The sequence below is a fragment of the Panthera tigris genome, chromosome B3, assembly GCF_018350195.1.
Source record: "Panthera tigris isolate Pti1 chromosome B3, P.tigris_Pti1_mat1.1, whole genome shotgun sequence".
Lineage (NCBI taxonomy): Eukaryota > Metazoa > Chordata > Mammalia > Carnivora > Felidae > Panthera > Panthera tigris.
Genome location: NC_056665.1, coordinates 47,575,866 through 47,594,741, shown reverse-complemented (window position 1 = coordinate 47,594,741; position 18,876 = coordinate 47,575,866). Strand labels below are relative to the sequence as shown.

The following is an 18,876-nucleotide window of genomic DNA, read 5'->3' as shown; positions in this document are numbered from 1 at the left end:
GCTGAGAATCTGAGAATTCTAGTTTGAGGATGATGGACCATAACATTTATTTGGCATTTCAAACCTTAATTGGTAAATACTTTTTAATATATATGTCTTACTTCACTAGAGAGCTTCTTAAAGGCAGGGATGCATCTCAGGTCTTCCATAGCCCAAGATCTAGCACATAGTAGGTGGCTCACTGATTGATTTTCTCATTCATTCATGAGACAAAAATTTCTTTAGCCTTTTATGTGTAAGGCTTGCTAGCCTCTCTGGCTATAATGATGGGTAAGTACAAGGCTCCATAAATTCCTGTTGATAATTGATTGATAATTATCAGCTACATTTCAGAAAAGGTGTAATTCTCTTTTCTCCCAAATTCCAAGTATGAGTGCACTACAGGTTTTGTTAACCCTGTTGTAAAAACAGGGACACCAAGACACAGAGATTAATTAATTGACTCACTTTGGGTCATGCACTTCATCATGAGTCAAGTGAAGTTTAAAACCCTTACAGGTTCTTTTCTGGACTGAGGTGCTAAGGGAATTCATTCAGATTGACTAGAGTTCATATTTCATTTAAATGCTCTCATTTCACTTATGCTACATCCACCTTCTTGGACTTGTATTTTAGGATCTGCAGTCTGAATTGGTTTACTTCTATTTCAGACACTGTCAAGATAAATTAGACACTTAGGGTCCATGACACCATCTGAAGCAGAAGTGCTATTAGTTGAAAATACATAAGAAGTTTTGTATTTCAATATAGTATAACACTTCTTTGGAGAACCTATTTTCTACTAAAAATGAAAGTGGAAATAAACATGAGTAAATTTTGAAAATGTTAAAAAAGTTAAAATTTGGTCTTAGTATATATCCTCAGGCAAGCATAGCCAAAGGAAAGCAGGTTAACAGTAAATATTTTTATCTCCTGCCAATGCATCTACAAACCATTCTGTTGAATAAAATCTGGCAGTTTCCTCACTGTGAGCAGAGATAGGGTAACAACTCTGATGATACATAAACTTGCATCAGATACAGGCTCCATTTTTTGCTGTAATCATCCATCCATAGCCTAGACTGCTCAGCTGACAAGACATGTTATTAATAAAGCAAACTGTACCACAAGTGCATTGCCCTACATGGTGTTTATCTTGTTGGAAAGTGTAATTGTCTGAAACAGCGGCCTCTGTGAAAAGATACCTTATGAGCTGTGTAAAGATCAAAATAATTTCGACTAATAGTGGTAGTTGTTTGTGAAGGATTAAAACATAGGTTATGCTGCATAGAGTTAATGACCCGGCCTTGCTTTTAAGGTCCCTGTGAGATAGCCTTCAATTTCATGCCATGCCTTGTGGAGTAACAAAGACCCTCCACTAGAATGTAAACTCATCAAAGGCAGAGAACTCCAGTTTATTTGCCAATGTCTCCCTAGCACATAGTGCAGTACTTGGAATAGAGTCAACATTTAATATTTGTTGAGTGAAAAAAATGAATGAATATGAGTATAGGAAAGAAATGTAACAAGTTTCAGGTTCAAGCCAAGCCATTATCAGAGTTCCGCCAGGTTGTAACTCAGAAACATAGAGTGGAATCCAATCTCCAGGATTGGTATGGTGGGGAGGGAAAGGGTAAAATGGAAGCGGTGTGAAATCTAGTAGCTGAGGATACCACTTGGGACTCCTATAATTCTAAGGCAGACAGGAAAGTCCCAGGTATAGAAAAGTGTAAAGCTTGTCTTTAGTCCCTGTCTCTCACCCGTACCCTAGCCTCACAGGATAGGACTTGGATGAGTTCTTGCATCTTTCAATCTGGATTCTCCTGGCAGAACAAAAGGAGCTTCAGATCTCAGATTCTCACTAGTGGAGTGCTAGCTGGAACAGCAACTGCATGTGGCTTGAGGACCAGTGTGAGGGGCTAGGACAAGAGCAAGGTCTTAGATAGGGAGACAGATGGAGCACCAGATCCTGAAATGGAGCTGAGTCACCTCTCCATCGAGATAGTAAAAAAAAAGAGTATGAAGGAAGATAGAAAAATTTAGAAGTGATTAAGGAGAGTAGATACAGAAACATTTTGTAGAGGAAAGGAAAGTTGAAGGAACCTACTGAGGCCTAAACCACAGCCACTTTTCCTTCTTTTTTTCCCCAACAAAATCTGATGTTATTTTAATTATATCCTCCCACATGCTCATGGTAAGTGATTTCTCTCCCCAGCATGAGGGATAAATTATGTTTGGCATCATTCTTTTTACAAGTAGTTAGTTTAGGATGTGTATGTGACACAATTCTGTCCAATGGGATTCAGTTCTGCCAGAGGACTCTAGTAAGGGTTACCTTCCTTTATTACGAGAAAGATAAAGACAGAGAAAGAAAGAGGAGGGAGACAATATCCCTCTTTGCAGGATGCCCTTACTGCCCTTGACACCAAAAATGCAGAGGCTATGGTGCAGCCTTGAAGGAGATAGCAGGAAAGTGGCATCTGAGGATGGCAGAGCAGAAAGAAGAAATCCACTTGGGTCCTTGACAACATCCTCGAGTTACTCAACTAACCAATACAGGAACCACGTTCCTCCAAACTTCTTATTTAATGAAATAAATTCCTTATCTTTCAAAAGCTACCTCTAGTCAAACTTTCTGTTGCTTGCACTTTTGTTGATAGCTTGATCTTTTCTTGTAAAGGTAAGAGCATGTATTTGGATGTGAAATGTGGGATGTGAAAATTTGAAACATATTTCAGCTCTCACCTATAGCGTCTCTCCATGTTCTTTCCCCTCTTCCATTTCTTCGCCACACCTACTGTAATCAGACAAGGGCCAGGGACACAGGACCGGACACAGAAGGACCTCTCCTCTCTCAAGATTTAGTCTTTGTTCCTAGCTGAAGCTCAGCATGTTTGGCTCCTTCACTACAGACATGTTCTGTCGCAGGAAGCTCCTCAGTCACTCCAGGAAACAGGCTTTGGGGCCCTTGCCCCATCAGCTCCACAGACATACCCAGATATGTCTGAACCCCAAGCCACAGCTTAGGCTCAACTGGAGCCCCAGCTGCAGCATCACTCTGTACCTATAGCTTTGTGGCCCTTGAACACAACTAGAGAATGAAAATGGCCAAGACTTAGGGACAGGAACTGGCACAGACATGAGAGAATGTCTGAGATTGCAGGAATTAGCATAGCTTTACTACAGTATAAATTTTATGAAGACCACTTAGCACCCAGCACAGAACTCTGCATCTACAGAGTTAGTCTCAACACATGTGTATTAAATTTAATTGAAATGACCAGATTGTAGGCTGAAAGTCAAATGGCTTCCTTTTGCAGAATCTTCTGTTTAGAGAATGCTTTTCAACCACCACCCCCCCTCCCCCCGCAAACAAAACCTTCAATGTTTTCATCTGTTAACTAAGTTTATTTTTATAATATACTTTGAGACAGGCAGCAGTAAGAATAGTTTTAACTTACCAGGAGGAAACGAAGACACAAAGAGATGATCTGACTTGGCCACAGTCCCAGAGGGCATCCGTGGCAGAGCTAGGATGGTCTCTAAGTCCCTGGGGGCTCTCAAGCCATTGTTCAGATGTCCCTGTATGTAATTGTTTTGATGGCAATTTCCCTGGTTCTCTCTCACTTGCCTGCTAATCACGCATGTCAATCACATTCAGGACGGCCATGGGCCTAAGGGTCAGCCACAGTCTCAGGAGGACATAATTCGAACGGAAAAACAAGACACAATAGAGCACTTTCTCCTTCAAGCATGTATGTCAATTGTGGCCTCATAAGTCTGACAGTGTGTGCAGGAACAGTGTCGCTTTTTTTTTTTTTTTTTTCCCCTTCCCGATGGAGAAAGGATGTAGCGAGTGCTCTGACCACAACAGAAAACCCAATGAGAAATTCACCAGTTTAAGATCTTCTTACTGGATAACACTCAAGGATATTGCAAGAGTTCTCCACCCACTCTCTAAAGAGTCAGGAGGGAGGTCCTCTTTCTTCCTCCTCAGTGAGTCTCTGAAGCTTCACTCCATCTGTTAGGCAAGCCTGGACGGTGGAGCGGTAGTGTAAACCTTGACACAGATGCTAATTACCCTTCCCCTACAGACCACTTGGCCCTCTTTCCTCATTTCACTTTCACTTTAGAGAGCAGCATCTGCGGCCCAGAAGACAGGGTCCAGGCCTGGACCTGGGAGAAGGCCCTGAGGAGACGCGCGCGTGCGGCCAACAGGGAGGGGTGGGAAGGGGAGCGTGCGCGGGGCGGAGGCTGCTCGCGTGAGGCGTGGACCCTGGAATGTGCGTGTGCGCGGCCCTCGAGCACCGCCCGCGCAGCGCCGATTGGCCGGGGGCGCGCGGCGGGGGAAGCCCTTGGCTAATCTCCTGCCACTCAGCCCGGTCTACGTCGGCGCCGGGGCCGCAGCGCGGCTCGCGGAAGGACAAATAGTCCCCGCGGCGGCGCCGCGCGCCCCTCCTCGGCTTCGCTCACCCCGCCCGGGAGGCCCCGGCAGGCGGGGGAGGGGTGGCCTCTGCGGCTGCTCGACCCCCTCTCCCCTCTTCGCGGCCTGATGAGTGGATTGCGCTCCCTTGGGAGAAGTAATTGGATTCCCGACTCCCCGCAGCAGGGATCAGCGGAAATCGGAGGCTGAGCCTGCAGGTTGCGGGGGGGCGGGGGGGTTGGGAGAAGAGGAGAGGTCGAGGAGCAGCTGCCTGGGAAGGAAACTTGGTGAAAGCAGCACTTTGCACTGACGTGTTAAGGCGTGCTTGTTTCTCTACAGGCCGCGATAGAAAGCTGGGTGGTAAAGAAGGATCAACGGAGATTACCCCGGTGTCCTTTTCTACCTGGCATGTGACTTTTGCCCCTCCATGGTGTCAGCATTCTGAAATTCACCTGGTTGCTGATCTCCGGGAAGAGAAGTAATTTGGAACGTTTGAGTCTTTGAGCCACCACCACCTCGTTTTTCTCTCAGAGCTCTACTTGAAGCTCAGGCGGAGAAAGAACATCGCCAAATCTGGGATTGGAGATACTTCTTGTTAACGGGGTAACTCGGGAGAATATGCCATTCTCACCAGAATCATCCAGGAAAGAATCTTAGGTCCTTGTCTTAGCGGTAGTGAACTTCCCTAAATTTTCTCCTTAGGGGAGATGATGCCGAAGAGGGAGCCTTAAGCAGAGTTTTTGGCTAAAATGATAGGAATGTGCTAGGAATTTAAGTGACTAATTCATCCTCCTTGTGATTTTTTTTCCCATCTAATTTACTGTATTCCACTCATTCATTCATCAAACACGCTTTTATTGGGGGCTTTCCATGTGCCATGCTCTGTTGTACTTACCAGGGATACAGCAGTGAATAAAACAAGTCCCGAACTCATGGAATCTCTTTACAGTTCCTCCAGTGGGGGAGACGACAAGACATGTACAAACATATAGAGTATAATGTCATGCAGTGATAAATGCCACAAGGACAAAGCAGGGTAGAAGGATGCAGATGACAGTAGTGTGGGGTTTTTTTTATACTTAAGGTAAATTGATCTAGAAAGTCCTCTTTGATGAAGTTATGTTCAAACCGTGGTCTGAATGAAATGAGGGACAAAGCTAAGCAAATGTCTGAGGGGAAGAACTTTCTAGGCAGAGAAAAGAACAAGTACAAAGGCTCTCAGGCCAAACTGATGAGCTTGAGTTAGTAGGAAGCACAGAGGCCAACATGAATGTTACACAAGGAGCAGGAAAACAGAGAATCTTCCTGACTTCCTTCTTCTACTCGAATCTAACCTGTCAGAATAATCATTCTAAATCTTCACTTTTAGTACATCTCTTCCTGCCTCAATAGTTTGATGGCTGTATTTTCTGTTCCATTAAATTTAAATTCTTCGGACTGATTTTCAAGCTCTTGCTCCAATCTAGTTCCCTCTTATCCTGTGAATCACTTTCAATCTATTCCTTCTAGTTCTAGTTAGGTTTGTCTCTCAAGTATTCATGTTTACTTATTCCTGTGTATATTTGTTTATGGGTCTACCCTCACACAACTTAGTATTGATTCAGTAAGGATATATAATTGCAAGTGACATAAAATCCAGCTCAAATTGGCTTAAGTAGAAAAGGGAATTTATTGGCTCACATAACTGAGAAGTTCAAGATAGTTTTATTAGACATGGCCTGGCAGTAGAGTTCAAATTATGTCATCAAGATTTGGATTCTCCCTGATAGGTTTGCTCTTTCCTCTGTTGTTGGCTTCATTCTCAAGCTCTACTAATGAGCAACCAGCAGCTCTAGGCTCACTATCCTCACTACCAGCGAAGGTCAAGTGCCCATTCCTAAACCAATCACTGTTGCTGAGAGAAAGTGATGTTCACATTGCCCTGGCCTGATTCATAAGCCCATTCCTGAAGCTATGTCTATCAGTAATCCATGAATAGCACAAGAAGGTGATTTCGCTTAGGAAAATAGTATGGTTATGAGAGAAAGAGCGAATATGTCCTGGGTAATGAAAACAGCAGACATACCACACTCCTGTTCTGGATGTCCCCAAACATTCTTAATACTTCGTATGCCTTCAAAAATGTTTGTGTCTATTCAATCGACAATATTATTTACCACCAAAAAAAGATACTCACTTCCTCCCAAAAGAGAGATAATCCAAATTCTTACCTAGTTACTGCAGCTAACCCCCAAATCCAGGACAGCAGAGTAATAAGCATGTTTTTCTATTATACAGCAATATAGTTCCTCAAGGTCTAGTAACCTAAGCTACAAGATAAAATTAGCCACAAAATACTTAATATATAATGACAGAAAAAGAAAACAACTGCAACAAAAACTCATATTTGGAAAAATGACTAATGGCAAACACATAGTGGTCTTTAATTCATAGCATATATCATGTTGGACAGAAACACCAAGGGCGTCCTACAATGAGGGAGGAGAAAGTTCTTTGATCAACACATCTGGCTGCCATGTGTTCACTATTGGAGAATCTCTCATCCATTGTTCCTTCATGCCTGGAGGAACATATCCTGTCTATATCTGTAATGGACAATGGGGAGTATAATTCTTCTAAGGGCCATACCTCTTCAACATTCTCCCTGATACAGTGGGGATTGGAAAAAAAAAAAAGTAACTTGCTATTGCAGAAATAATAACATTTATCACCAAATAGCTGTGATCCTCTTCTGTTATATAGAATTGTTGCTAGCAAGTGGCTGCATAGGCAGGGACTACATTTCCTGGCTTCCCTATTAATCTTGGTAAAGTCATGCAACTAATTATCTCCTTTGGAATATGAGTGGAAGTGATGTGAATCACTTCTTGCCAATGTGGTTAAGAAGTAGGTATGCCTTCTATGGTCTCTTTTCCTCCTCTGGCTGCACTGAAAGGACTCTAAAGCCCTAGAGAAAAGTCATAAGAGAGCCATGCAATAGAAGGAGTCTGGGTAGCTGAATGACCTTGTAGAAGGCCACTTACTGATCAGGAATGCTGACAGTGGACTTTACAAAAGTGAGAAGTAAACATCAGTTGTGTTAAGCCACCAAACTTCTGCATTAAGTGTTAAAACAGCACTAAGGGTAACTGGCCTTTATTCTCCAGACTTGGGTTTCTCTCATCATACAATTTTCTTTACTTCTTTTTTTTTAAAACATTTATTTTTTTATTTTTTATTTTTGAGAGACAGAGACAGAGCATGAGTGGGGGAGAGGAAGAGAGAGAGGGAGACACAGGATCCAAAGCAGGCTCCAGGCTCTGTCAGCACAGAGCCCAACGTGGGGCTCAAACCCATAAACTGTGAGATCATGACCTGAGCCTAAGTCAGATGCTTAACTGACTGAGCCACCCAGGCTCCCCTTTACTTCTTTTTTTAAGTAGGCTCTACACCCAATGTAGGGCTTGAACTCAAGACCCTGAGACCAAGAGTCCCATGTTCTACTGACTGAGCCAGACAGGTGCCCCAATTTTCTTTACTTCTTAGTAAGTTTCCAGTCTATTTGCATGTAGCCAATGTCATGGGGGGAAAAACCGCCAAAGCTAGATGTTATCTTAACCTTCAGTCTTTGCATCTAGATTCCAACATGGGTATTTTTATCTTTTCATAATAGGCCTTAGTGTACTCCTTATTTAATGGCCTCCATTTTGGTTTCTGCCTCAGAACAATTTGAAACAATAGCTACTTGTTTCAAAAAGGTGGGGCAGAGGACAGGGGCATAGTGGTGCTAGAGGGAGTAGAATGGGATAATTATTACCTTTCTAAACAGGCAGGAATTGCTTGAGAGAGGCCTGGGTGTGTTCAGACCTCTCCCAAGTGCCAGTATTTTCCATTTCTTGCCTTCATTGGCCTTAAAATTCTCTGGGGGTTTTTCCAACCCTAATGGCTCCAGATTATTGAAGTTCCTGTCCTATTTGGTTGCAGCCTTAAGCAAAAATGGTCATCTATAACAAAGCAGTATTTTTCCCTCTTAGGCTTAGATATATTAAGTTCATTTCTAATCTTGAGTCTTTCTTATAGAACCTAACTAAAAGCCAACATGCCAACATATAATAGTTGGTGTACTCTAGTATCTGACCTTTTAGTAACATTTTTCACATTTCATACTTGATAGGCACATGTTTTGAATTCTAGTATACAACAGGTGCCACTTTAACATACTACTTTGCAATTGAATTCCCAGCCTAGTATAGAATGGGCCTCATCTGAATCAACTGATTCAACATTGTAACATATTTCACTTACTAATCCCCACTTCTGGTACCAATTTGTGAATTGTTAGAGCTATTTTAGTTGCAGGTGACAAAATAAAAAAACACAAACTGACTTATACAAAAAAGAATATATTGACTATTGGCTCACATAGTTAAAGAACTAAAGATATATTTAGCTTAAAGCATAGCTTGATCCAAGGGCTTAAGCAATGTCATTAGAATTCTATTTCGTTTCATCTCTTGGCTCTGTCTTCTGCGTTGGCTTCATTCTCAGGCTCCATATGGTGGCTCCTGGCAGCTCCAGTTCACATAATCCTTACTGTTAGCAATCTCAGTGGAAGAGTACATGCCTTTTCCCAGAAGTGCCCACAATAATCTCCTTATATTTTATTGGCTTTGATTAGTACATGTGACCAGAGGAATGATTACTTGTATTGTTGAGGGGGGAGTCTACTTTACCTAAAAACGTTGACTGAGAGTAATAAAGGAAAACCAGGGTATGGTTATCAAAAGAGTGAATACTGAGTGGCAAAAACCCAAATGTCTCTCATTAGATACCAATGTGTAGTGATTCCTAATTGCTTCACATGTGTTGGTTTTATCTCCTTCACTGGACTGTAAGTCTCTCTGGAGCAGGATCATGTATTATATGTCTTAACAGTGCCAACCCAGCAGGCAGTCCTTAGATACTGGCTGATTGATTGCCTCTTCTTATAACACTAAAGATGGCGCACCAAAGAGGTAAAAAGAGCTTAATGAAGGGATGATTTACAGAGATGTGGGAAGGGTTAAGGAAACCAACCAGCAATGGTAAAGCCCTTAAGAACCAGGAACAATGGGAAGGCTTAAGCCTGAAGGAGCAGGGGAGGGGAAGAGTGTAAGAGCTATAGTTTAGAAGGGGATGTCTGACAAACGCTGTGACTATAAATAGAGAAATGCAGCCACTGCCAAATGTGGCCCAGCAAGGGACTGAGGAATAAACACTTGTCCTCTTTTCTCCCAGTCTCCAAACTTCTGTTGGTACCTCCCATTGGCCAGACTCAACCAGAAGCCACAGGGCTTGGATGATACAGTCTGTAGAGGTCAGCCTCTAGTATAGAGCAAGGCAAAAAAGATGAAAAATAGATCTTGAGAAGCAAATGGAAAATAACCAGGCCATCCTTGTTATATTCCTTAGAGCAACCCTCAATAAAAACTATTCCTATTTTGTAAGTGTTAACCACATAGCCTGATTTACCATGAAAATATAATTTTATTTTTTCCATTGCATTTGTTAAATATGTAACTAATGTGGTTTAATTTTTATAGCATTTTAAAGACTTTAACATTCTTGAATTCATAAAGCATGAAAAATCTTTTGTTAGCCTATGTGGTTAAAAAGCCATTATCATTGTATTGATATGGAACTCCTCAAGAATATTGTAGCTGGTAATCCATCAGAAAGCCCTGGCACAGCACTTGTCAAACAGTGACAAATTTGATAAATGTTTGATGATTTGAAGAATGATTAAATGAATAAATTAAAGCATTTAGAGGCAGACTCTAAGTGGAAAACTGGACAGCTTTTCCTTGTTAAAGGTTGATACTAACTATATAACATCTACCAATCCTGTCTCTTAAAGTCTGACATTGGCTTTTTAGCTGTTGATCAAGGTCTTATCTCATGGAAAATGGAACTGCAATAAATTTTCCTTGTCAACCTTTAGAAGTAAGAAGTTTTATAATTAACTGTCATGCTAATAAACTCACCATAAAGTCCATTTCAGTTAAGGGATTATTATTTTTAAAATATTAAACTGAGTTGCCTCTTGGAATTGTCATTTAAACGTTAAAAAAATGAATAGATTTGCTTCAGTATATAAACTGGCATTATAAAAGATCAGTCCAAACTGTTTCTCTAACAGATTTTAGTTAAGCCAAAAATCCACACTCCTATTCTTTGGCAATCTTGTGTATATAGGCCTTAAACAGTTTACAGAATGTTTTCATATGTGTCACCATTCATTTATTCATACAACAACTAGTATTGAGTACCTACTACGTGCCACACCTAATCTCTGTCTCACGGAACTTACAGTCTAGAGGATTGTTTATCAAACCTTACTGAGAATATAAATCACCTGAAGATCTTATGAAAATTCAGGTTCTAAGTCTGAGATGGGACCCAAGACCACATTTCTAACTAGCCTCTGGGTGATGTTGATATTGCTAGCCTAGGGACATTTTGAATAACAAGAATCGAATAGATTCTATAATTCTCACAACAGCAACTTCATAAGCAGTTACCAGTATTTTTTATTTTATTATCCTGAGTGCTTGCACCATGTACAAAGCACTGTGCTATAAACAGTTCAATAAAAAGTTCAACGACACAAAAGTCTTTTGGAAACTCACCGTATAGAAGAAAAAAACTAGTGTAACAAATAATTATGAATGTGTGATTCTATATATATGAAATATCCAGGAAAGGCAAATCTATAGAGACAGAAAGTAGCTTGGTGGTTGCCTGAGCCAGAGGTGTGTATAGGGATCGACTATAAATCATCATGAAGGATCTTACTGGGTTATGAAAATGTTTTAAAAACTGGGTATATATAGGGCTGCCTGGGTGGCTCAGTTGTATAAGCATCTGACTCTTGGTTTTGGCTCAGGTTATGATCTTGCATAGGTTCAAGCCCCATGTTGGGCTCTGTGCTAGTAGCACAGAACCTGCTTGGGATTCTCTCTCTCCCTCTCTCTCTGCCCCTCCCCCACTTTACGTTGTGTCTGTCTCTCTCAAAATAAACTTAAAAAATAAAAATAAAAACTGGCTATAGTAATGACTGTGCAACTTAATAAATTTACTAAAAATCATTGAATTGTACACTCAAAAGGGATAAATTTGATAACGTGTAAATTATACCTCAGTAAGGTTGTAAAAATACAATTATAATGTGAAAAAATGCGATATACATGTAGCTTTAACTCCTTTTATTTTTTACTCCCTTTAATAGCCAAGAAAATGGAGCTCACAGAGGCTAAGTGATTTTCTCAAAGTCACATAAGTAGTTAGTGACAGGGTTAGCATATAAGTCTAGTTCTATTAAGTCGAGACTAGTCATTGTCCAAAACCTCATCATCAGAGGAGGCATAGAGATGTATGCCAGGAAGTAGATACCCTTCCACCAAGAAAAGGCTGTACCTCTGTCAGAACTGTCTTCACTTGTGATGCAGAGAGCATCCTGAGTGGTGACCAAAGTGGAATCTCATACACATACTGCTAGTTGATGGGCTGCGCCAACCAACTATCTTCTGGCAGATCCTTGATCTTCATCGGGGTTCTTAGATTCAAGCAATGAAAATAAATTCTGAGTGATTTAGCAGTAAAGAAAGTGGCTAGCTCACAGAATCATTATGAGAGTTGAGAACGAAGCTCAGAGCTGTGTAACCAAGAACAATGCCCACAATCATGCCACAGAAATAAGCATGGTAAGGAGACTGCTATCACTGGTGCTGCTCAGCATGCTGGACTCTGCCCCTTCTCTCCACCACCATCACTGCCCTGGGAACTTAATTTGGCCACAACTGCACAGTTGCAAGAGAACTGAATGCTATCCTTGCTTCCTTGTGTTACTAGTTCTCCACTCAAGCCATGCAGGTGCTTCTGACTGGCTGAGGGTAAGTATGTACCTGAGTCCAGGCTGCAAAGGAGTATGGTAAAGTATTTGACAACTTTGTCAGTTTCTAGATAGTGAGTGTGGGGGCTTTGCTTTATTCCAAGAAAGCAGATTCATATCAGTGAATTTTCCAAGCTCAGAGAGTTCAGATGCTGGGCCACCAAAACCAAAAACAAAACCACCAACAAAAAAATGTCCATTACAGCCTTGCACAAATGATGGTTTATGGAATAGCAGCATAAACATCAAGCAGAAGGTTGTTAAAAATGCAGAATCTGGGGCACCTGAGTGGCTCAGTCGGTTAAGTGTTTGACTCTTTGTTTCAGCCCAGGTCATGATCTTGCAGTTTTGTGGGTTCGAGCCCCATGTCAGGCTCTGCACTGGCAGTGTGGAGCCTGCTTGGGACTCTCTCTCCATTTCTCTCTGTCCCTCCCCCACTCACACTGTCTCTGTCTCTCTCAAATAAATGAATAAACTTTTTTTAAAAAATGCAGGATCTCAGGTCCTATTCCAAATCTGCAGAATTAAGATCTGCTTTCTAAGAAGTAGCTGAGGTAATTTGTATGTACATTAAAGTTTTAGAAGTGTTGCTCTACATTATACAACATGTATTTCTTTTTAATTTTCAAAGATCAGTCACCATTAGGCTCTATTCATCCATAGATTTTCCAGATTTAGTGCAGGATGCCCAAGTAAATCCGAATTTTAGATCAAGAACAAGTCATTTTTAGAAGACATTCCATGAAATATTTGGGACATACTAACACCAAAAATTATTTCTTATATATCTGAAATTCAAATTTAACTGGGTATCTAGTATTTTATTTGGCAATCATAATCATCACAAAATGCACTCACCAGAATGAATAGAAATTAACAAAAAGAAAGGACATTAATGTAACTGCCTACAGGAAAGTATTTACACCAGTTTTCTATTTTGGCAGGATCTAAGTATACTGAAATCAAAACTTGGAAATTCTATACAGTTTCAAACCCAAATTGAGTTCTGCTTATAAGCATTTAATGTTTGAGATCTAATGTTTGAGCATCTAATGTTTGAAGGGTGAGTGCTCTGCTAACCATGAATATTAACTGTTCTGTAGGATGAGTTTTTTAATACACCTATGAACTGCAACTAACTTTATTTAATGAGTTTTGCCCAAAAGCACCTTTATCCCACAGAACCTGGCTACATGAACAGAATACATAAATGAAATTGATGACATCACTATTGGCTTCCCTCTGGAAACTGCTATAATAATTTCATTTTCTTCCTAACGAAAAGGGTTGCTGCCTATGCGCAGGAGTTTTAGAAAAAGAGCTTTCAAATATTCTGTCTGGGAAAAAGGCAGATTGTATCATATATCAAGTAAAATAAGAAACCACATTCAAAAATTAGAGAAAACTTTTAGTATTCAAAAATGTATATCAACTGCATTTATTTGGAAGATGGTTTAATTCACTTTAACATTTTAGACAGTCCAAATATTTCCAATCAGCCAAACAGATTTTGGGGTGATTGGGATATGGTGACTTTACTTTTATAACCTTTTGCATAGTTATCAGTGAACCATCAATGCAGTTTATCAAGAAAAATCTTTCATTTATCCTACTCTCACCAAACCTTATCTTATCCTCTTGGCTGGTGATGAAATATCCAGGGACTGTGAGAGGGATTGCAGTTGCAAGAAGCAGGATCTCCTTAGGGGCTGATGAGTATTAGAGACTAAAATATATAGAGTCCCCCACCAGAGGTTTTATATTATATTTGCTGCCACCTTTTAATTAATTGTTTGCAAGCTTCACCCTAGAGTCAAATGTCTACAATAGGTGAATAATGTACCCCGGTTTATAGGCTCAGCCATAAATGGGCCTATTGATGAGACTTTCTTTAAACATTAAGTAATAGAAAAAACATTTGTAGGTACACCATCACTAAGTCATACATGCTATTTCTATAAAAGAGCCAAGGACTTAATTTTTAATACAGAATAGCTAGAAACTATCTTAAGTCTCTTCCTCCCCAACAGTGGACTGGTTAAATAAATAATGGTAGATGCATAAGATGCAGCATTACAAATCATCTTTTTCAGGGATATTTGGAGAAATGGCTGATTCTAGAACTAAAGCAGGAAATCATGAGATAATCCTGGAACACTTGTCATACCAGAAGGTGTCACAGACTTCTGGGTCACATCAAAAGGGATTCAGGAGCTAACTTGAAGATGCTCTTATTGGTCAAAGAAGAGATAATTTGAGCATGAATTAGGATAACTGTAACGGAATGGATCAAAGCATATTACATGTTTTGATCTATTAGCTCAAATTGATACTCTTAAACAAAAAACTGTTGGTATCTTGGAAAATGCAAAGAAACTGAATTATTATTTTGAAAACTGGTAAATAAAGAGAATGAGTCGAGCATCTATCTCACTTCTCATATACATATTGTATCTCATGGTAACCTAATAGTGGTAAGAGGAAGTTTCTCTTTACAGTGTTCCAGCTAATAATTGATGCAGAAATGATAAAATAACATCATATTGTAATCCCTAATGAAATAATGTAACTAGGAAGTGACCGGCTAACTTCACAAAAAGAGAGACAAGCAGATATTACTTACCTCCCGTATATAACATCGCATATAAATTATTCTTACCAAAAAATAAAACTAGAATTCAATCAAGCCTATATATCTATACTTTATAGAAAATATAGATGATAAAGGAACATATTAAATGACATGATTAAAATTAGAAAATCCAGGCTATGGAAAATCTTACAGGACAAAGCATATAGTTTTGTTTTAATAAATCAATCGAAAGAGAAGGAGGAGGAAGTCATAGATTAACAGATTTAACACATGTTAAACAATTCACTGTGTGACTTCATTTGGATATTTATTTATTTTTATTTTTGAAAGAGAGAGTGTGAGTGGAGAGGGGCAGGGAGGGGAGACAGATGGTCCAAAGCGGGCTCTGAGCTAACAGCAACAAGCTCAACGCAGGGCTTGAACTCACAAACCTGCAAGATCATGACCTGAGCCAAAGTCAGACAAGTCACCGAACTGAGCCATCCAGGTGCCCTTGGATCTCAACTTAAACAGACCAAATACAGTTGACCCTTGAACTACATAGATTTGAACTGCGGGGGTCCACTTACATGGGAAAATTTTTTGATAACTACTGTAAATGTATTTCATTTTATGATTTTCTTAATAACATGTTTTCTTTAGCTTGTTTTATTGTACATATACACTGTACAATACTTATAATGTACAAAATATGTGTCAATTGGCTGTTTATGTTATCAGTAAGACAACATTAGGTTACTAATAGTTAAGTTTTGGGGGAGTCAAGAGTAATAGGTGGATTTTTTTCAACTGTGTAGAAGTTAGTGCCCCTAACCTCCACATTGTTCAAGTGTCAACTGTATGATTAAAAAAAAATCTGTGGGACAGTTGGGGGAAATTTAATTTGAAATCACTCTCTCTAAGAGATACTTGCATTTCCACGTTCATTGAAGCATTATTCACAGTATCCATCTACATTCAGTTACTTTCTGAATATTTTATAATATTAAAGCATTTTTATAAACACTGGTGATGGGATGATGATACTGTCATTATAGTTTAAAGAAGCAACATATATATATATGCATATATATATATGCATATATATATATATATAGGCATCCTGAACTATTTGTCAATGAACCATTTGATGTTTGCTTCAAATTAACCTGGAGCTGGGGATCCTTGAATAGTTATTGAAGCCATATGATAGGTTCAAGGGCACTGATTATCCTATTCTTTCTCCTTTTGTATGTATTTGAAAGTATCTATGAAATAATTAGATTTTAAAACTGTGTTTAGAGTATGATCTCAATTTTAAGTTTGCAATATACATGCAGAGAATTAAATTCCCAGTTGAATATATGTCCTTCTCTGCCCCCACTTTCTTACCCATTACCCAATCACCCTAATGTTTCCAATGGTTCTTTTCTTTAAATCCCCTATGTGCACCTATCTCCAAATCAGTTCAGTTCTACAGACAGAGGAAAACAAAACAAACAAACAAACAAACCACGTGAAAGATGTTATTGAGCCAATTGCATTCTTTGCTCTGCCCTGGGACTAATACTTTTTGAGATGGTCAGGAATAGAAGACTGATCTGTAGTGAAGAGACTCCTGCTTCTCTGAGAGAAGTTAACGGATCCTTTGGGGGACAGGCCTATGATTTTGATCTCATTAGCATCGTGAGCTCCATTCAAGTGTGACTGACAGTCACACAAGTCAATACAGGAGCACTTTGGGAGAGCCAAGTTAGAGAGTTTTTTCTTATAGATTAGTGCTTCTGTTCTTACAGAGCTAATCATAAAACAAATCAGAGCACTTTTGATTCAACATATGAATGTAATGAAGCTGCATTTCTAAGAAAAATGCATTATTGGGTTAAAAGAGAAATTACATACTAACCCACTTGTTCAAATAAAAATGTTACTGAAGGAAATGGAAGTGTATTCTAGATGATTATTAATGCTTTCATTTTCACTTTCTTTAATCCTAGCTCAAGTCATATCTAAAGACTAAATGCAACCTCCAAATAAATAAAGAATACTTATATCTTTGCCAGTTTTAATCCTATCAAACATAGCTTATTAAAAATAAAGTAAAATCAAGATATAACACTACCAGACCATTAGAAATAGAGTGGAAAAGAGTAGCCAAAGACCTGGGGAATAACAAGCCAGTCTCATTTCCAATTTCATTCCAGGTTTCATTCCCAATTCCTGAAGTAAAAGATGTTTAAATATTCAATGGCATCCTTTTATCATGCTACTGAATATAGTTTGAAAGCTTAAGGTGATATGTTTAAAGATTAGAAACAATAAGAAAAAAATCCTGTAGGCTTATAATGCAAATGAAACAGGAAAAATTATAGTAAGATATTTTGGATTTAGAGAAGAATGTGCCAATCACCAAAATTTAATGTTTAATTGCATAAAAATGCTGGTGCAGTGAAATTAGAAATTCAACAGATGGTCCTAAAACAAAATATTTCTGCAGCATATGAGAACAATTGTTCCCTAACTCCTTTCAAATGGAAGTGCAGATAATTGAGTGCAATCTAAATCATCCAATCCAAGTCAATCAATTCATCTTATCAAATCACCCGGGGGAATGAACTCAAGACAAGGAAACTTTCACTGAAAATATAATTTCTCATTTAATTAATAAACAATTACTGAGGGATTACTGGGGTTAGAGAGAAGATACAGGTATTAATAAGAAAAGGGAAAGATGGCCTTTACCCCTGAAGCATCCCTAGTTGAGAGAAACCAGGCATGTGCACCTAAGAACTTGAGAATTTTGACTATGTAGTCTCCTGATTTTTCATAAATGCTAAAATAAACAGTAAATTTATCATATTAGACTGAATTTGCTGAAGATACCAATGACTTATAAGAAAAGATTTATAAGATCTGACATGTGGTAAAAGCTGAACTTGGTGTCACCTCTTTCTGGACTTTTCCCCAGCAATAACACTTTTAGCAACCATTTTACAACAGTTAAGTAGTATACACTTGATTCCTTTTAGCACTGCTCTACCTTGCTAAGTACATTTCTCCAATGGTCTTTATCTATTCAAAATAAATACAATCTGGCAATCCATTTCATGTTCACCTTTATTATTCTGAGGCATCAAAGACCTCATAGAACCACCATTCTAAAGCACCATTTCTCCAACTTTAGTGTGCACCAGAGTCACAGAGATGACTTGTTAAAAATAGTTTGCTAGCCTCACCCACAGAGTTTCTAAGGATGGAGCCCAAGAATTTTTATTTTGAATTAGCTGCCGGGTGAAACTGATGCTACTGGTCCAGACACCCCACTTTGTTATTGTTTTTTAAAACTTCCTCCCCCCCCCCACCCGCTCTCTCTCTCTCTTTTTAAAAGTAATCTTTACATCCAACACAGGGCTCAAACTCACCATCCTGAAATCAAGGGTCAGATGTTCTGTGGACTGAGCCAGCCCGTGCCTCCAAGGACCATGCTTTGAGAAACACTCTTCTAAGTGATATCTATCTGATTATTCTCAAAAGTAAGAGAGCTGAGGTCAAAAGAGGAGTTGAGGAAGCCAAAAAAGAATTTTTTTACTCCCATGAAGATCTCAGGCCTGGCTCTACATGTTTATATACTTAAGGCCAATGTCTTCCTTTCTGGAGGGTTCCTATACTGTCTTTTTAAAATAGGTAGCTCCTAATACACATGTGCTCATAATGGCATAATGGAAGTCATCTTACATATTTAGGCAGATGTTCAGGCTACAGTCATAGATTAATGATTTCTTATTTGCAAAAGAGAGAACTACATAAAAAACAAAGAGCAGAGGACCCTTACTATGTTATATCACATGTAATAAGTGACTCCTTGCTCCAATAAAGTAAAACTTCTACATACTAAAAACCTAAGTACTAGAGGGCTGGTATATGATCATAATAGGGAAGGGATGACTCTTCTTAAAATAGTTATTGAGAGTGTTATCAGCTCCAAACACCAGG

The 18,876-nt window shown here is 39.2% G+C and overlaps 1 long non-coding RNA gene across 1 annotated transcript in view; it reads right to left on the bottom strand.

Annotated features, from left to right (window-relative positions):
* Positions 1-4,189, bottom strand: part of LOC107179853 — a 119,145-nt gene extending 114,956 nt beyond the window's left edge. Inside the window, exon 1 of the long non-coding RNA XR_001510564.2 lies at positions 3,441-4,189. This is a non-coding gene — a long non-coding RNA (uncharacterized LOC107179853). The remainder of the gene's footprint in view (positions 1-3,440) is intronic.
* Positions 4,190-18,876: the final 14,687 nt, after the last annotated feature.